The sequence below is a fragment of the Amphimedon queenslandica genome, unplaced genomic scaffold (assembly GCF_000090795.2).
Source record: "Amphimedon queenslandica unplaced genomic scaffold, v1.1 AMPQUscaffold_13030, whole genome shotgun sequence".
NCBI lineage: Eukaryota > Metazoa > Porifera > Demospongiae > Haplosclerida > Niphatidae > Amphimedon > Amphimedon queenslandica.
The window spans coordinates 62,101-66,947 of NW_003546734.1; positions in this window are offsets into that span (position 1 = coordinate 62,101).

The following is a 4,847-nucleotide window of genomic DNA, read 5'->3' on the forward strand; positions in this document are numbered from 1 at the left end:
TTGGACATACTACACTATGCAAGACACTAATTTAAAATAGTCTACCTGCAACATGTAACCCTGAACACTAACCCGCTATTGCAGTGAAGGCCAAAGGGTGAGGATCAGGCAGAAAGGCAGAGCTGCAGGAGAAAGTGTTGATACAGCTGTGGTCTTTGAGGTTACTAGCGCCAGGTGGCTGCTGGTTTGCATAGCTGTGGTTAGGCGATGCCTGAAGACGAAACAGGAGACGCCACACTAGATAAGACCTGAGCTACTCTGATATGATAGACATAAAGCTATGCAACTCCTGAAAAGGAGTCACTGGTGATGCAGGATCACTTCCTCATGGAATACCGTCACTACTGGTTGGAGCAGAAGCATTAGTAGCTCTCTTAATATTGCCCGTGCTGACTGGAGGTAAGGAATTCCTCAGGGTCCACCCGCATTCCAGGCATCACTTTATGAACTAAAATGAAGAGATTAGATTAGGAAAACAGAGAAAGAAAGAGTAAGGAATACAGCTGCCACTCACAGTTTGCAATGAGATGATGATAAAGTGCACTCATTACCCAACCCTCCCTGTTCATGGATATTAACTGCGTTTAACAAATCTCCTCAAACTTCAATAAAAAGATGTACTGCATGATTCATTTAATTTTTGAATCATTTTTCCATTCATAAGCTAGCTCATAATTATGAATCATTATTGACAATGCATCTATTTCCTGTTCTGGAAATACTAAAGTTTACATTCAGCTTCAGTTGCCAGAAAATTTTGCCCACACCTGTCAACTTTTTTCGAAGTTTTGCAACATTTTGTGAAAAAGCAGCAAATCTGTTCAGTTACAAACTTACATTAGCTATCAATATACTCTCTTATTTGTTGGTCGTGAATGGATTATGATTACCATGATGGAGTACCTTCTCCTCCATCACCACTGGTAACTGTAGATGGATGGTCTCCATGACCACCTCCAGGAGGCCCACCACCACCACCAGCACTACTCGAAGCTGGAGGCCCACCACCTCCACTACCACCAGTTGCTTAGGCCCGCCACCTCCATCACCATCTCCAACACGACCACCAGAGGCTGGAGGGCTGCCACTGCCACCTCCAACACTACCTGAAGGCCTGCCACCACCTCTGGCATTACCAGTAGCTGGTGACCCACCACTGCCAGCAATCCCTTTAGCTGGACACCTGCCAGTTCTATGCAACTCCACCAGCTGTAACTGGAGGCCCTGGAATGGCAGCTCTGCAACAGCAGAGCCTGAACATCATTTGACAACTTTGTGAAGTTAATTGTCACATAGTAGGATTCAAAAAAAATCTGCAGTACCATTTTAATCACCTCTCTCCATTTTAATTTAGTACAACAATCTTCCAAGAGCCAGACCTTCAGGATGTAGGGGCAGGGGCAGGAGGAACACTTACTAAGAACTATAACTTTTATTAATGACATGTAAAATGACAACCTTTTTTCCTAAATATAACAGTATATAAAGTCAATTATTAGCATGAAGCCCAATATAGCATTTATAATAGAAACATGGATAGAGCGTTCAACAAGGCAAAACAAGTGGTATACTGTATAGCCAACAAATTTCGTGACGAAAAAAATTTCGTATTTTTATTATCACTGTTTGCATCACAAAAAATGAAACCACAAATATTAACATATATATTATTATATTAATATATTAATAAATTAATTCACGTCGTGTTGTAGGTCAAGCTGATGCCTGTTACTCTGTATTGCTATTTAAAGCATACATTTAAGGTCAGAGATGATGATCTCCGCAATCACTGGTGTCCACACTGCTTTGTTGACATGTTGCCCCCTGACACAAGCGTCCGTCTCAAACACTGAACCTGCCATGTTTTAATTAAATAAGGCGTGGTCATTATTATTAATATTTAAAAAAATGATGAAAAAATCATCACGGACTTTAAAACTTCTCTATCAATTTCATTATTCACAAAATTTTCAGCCTTGAAAATTTTTGGCTATATTGCGCTTGAGCTTCAATCTTCCTACAAAGTGATATACATAACTTATAACAACGATTAAAAAAATACTTCCCTGTGGCCATAATTAGTGAGATAATCATCAGAAGAATTATAACCTTGGATCACAATCTTATAACACAATAACAAAAAACTACGGAATCTCAAAACATTCTATCTTACTATGTACTGAACAAAGACTATGACATATGAAACCTGCGCAGCTGCAAACTGGCGCCTCATTCAGTGTGAAAGCACAATAGAGCAAGGAGCTAAAACGAAACATAATGTTACAATGATGATTATTAGAAATTTTATTTAGCTACCAGAAACGAAATCAAACAATAGCCTTAGACATTCACCATGCTATCAAAGTATTACATTACATGTTATTGCTGAATCATTGCGTCATTTGCAGCTGAAACTACATGAAAGTAAAGTGAAAAAGAAACATCATCAACAGCAAGCAATGTAAACACAGGCTGTATTTATGCTATACTAAATATGTTCATGTATATGCATGATGTATACTATAGCTACTGTAACATCAAAGACACCACCAGGTGGTGTATAAGCCATATACACCGTCACTAATGATATTCAGGGATATAGGATTAATGAGATTTATTTGTGTGGATAGAGTATATGTGTGCACTAAAAATGGTTGACCGTTGTAAACCACCTATTTTAGCAATCTCTCTTCCTTGCGAGATCTGAGTTAGCTGGAAAAGTGCTTAATGTAATGTTTACACTTACTAGAAACTTAATTCAGTAATTATAATCATTATAGGATAAATGAATGCATACAAAATGAAATATTGCACTGATAAATGAAAAGTGGATATTTGGAGATTAAAGTTAAAAGAGAATGGTAGAAAGCCAATGACAAATAGTATCATCGCTATGCAATACATCACAAGATGGTACCGCCTTGCTGTGTTTGATCTGAGACACTAGCCTAACTTTAAAAACTTTAACAGGCCACAGAGTTGATATCTCCGTAGTTTGAGGTTAAATTTTAGCTTGGTTCATTGTGACTATATCTGAAAAACTGAAAAAAAATTGACCTTCTTTCTCTGCAAAGTCCTCTTGCTGTTTGGTATCACCCTGGTTCTTCTAATATTTTGTTTTGTTTCTTCTTCAAGTAACTTTTTCCTCTTCTTCTCTTCATTATGGCTGTCAGAAACACAGGGCATGGGCTGCGCTGTGCGCAAGCGCAGATTTTTATAAACAATTAATGAATAACAAATTAGATCAAATTAATATTCAATGAATTAATTAAATAAATGTTAAAATGGCAGAATGCAAGTAACTGGAACTTTGCAACAGTCTCTAATGTTACTGTAAGTATAGTATATATTATGTATACCATATCTTCTTGGTGTGTATTGCTAATATAAGACCCTTGCCCTTCGACATCTGCCGTCGGCTTCGCCTCCACCAGATATCTTGGGGCTGAGGTCTTATATTACTGATACACACCTCGAAGGTATGGTATTTATATGACATGAATTAGGTTCATGAAAAACATACATTACAAACGTCCCCTTCACCTAATAAATCTCTTTCCAAGTCTCACCCTATTCTTTTACATCACAATACAGTCTTGCAAGTAATATGTACGTGAGTAAAATTAATAATGAATGTGGAATTATATATGGTAGCTATAATGCTTATAGCAACAATTAATATACATATATGACACGTATAGCTCCACAATGCATAATAAACTCTGATTGAATCATACATGTATAATGTACATAAACTGTTTGTGTAATTTAGTCAAACACTGCTCAATTTGCTGACTCATGCCATCCTGAATTAAGTTTCTTTTACGAGACCTGCATTGTGCAAATACACATTAATAGACCACATGAATACATTGCAATGTGCAAACAAATATTTTTTTGTTAATGAGACATGCATGCACACAACAAAAGATGCATTGGCAAGCATTCATTTATATTGAGTACAGAAAGTTCTTTCTGTGGCCATAAGTAATGATGTAAGATTAAATAAATATACAATAGGTATCCTACAATCATAATCTATCTTCAGAATGACTATCGTCATTCCATTCTTCTACTCTATGAATGTATGAGACATAAACAATCTCTGCTACAGAACAGATGCCATTAGTATCAACAGGGATTGCAATTGGACTACATAATTGGCTATCAGACTTATCATTTGGATACAAATAATGCTGATTCATAAAATAAGGCGTACTACTTTTTGTGTGACATTGCTCACCAAAATCACTAAAGCTATTTTAATTTCCAAATGCTATTTGATGCACGTATCAATGCGCTGACTTTGCGGAATCTATTTCTAAAACTGATTCTAACCATATACTTGATACAGTATTACATTTAATGTTATATTGTATGTTCTCAAACTCTACACCTTTCATACTTGATGGCAACAAATCATCAACAATTTTGTGGATAGAATAAAATGCTTTCTTAATTTTCAAAGAAATAATATTCCTTTGCTTCACTATTTGATGCAGGTAGTCGGTAACTAAAACATAGTCTATACCATATTTGACCATAGTGACGTTCGTAATAGTATTTAGTTAGAAGCCTTTATAAAAATTACTTCGAGCGAAATAACTAGGTCTACACAAAGCTAGCAATCTTCTTCACAGTGAAAGTTTATACATCAAAATAAAAACTGTACACAGTGGCGGATCTAGGGGGGGGCCAGGGGGGGCAATGCCCCCCCAAAAATTTTCTAGAGTAATATAAACTTTGGTTTACCTATGTAAACTGTGAAGCAGCTGCAGTACTGGACTATGTAAACAATCTTTAAACCACAAAGGAGCTCATTTTAGCAGGCTTAGTCTTCATAATTT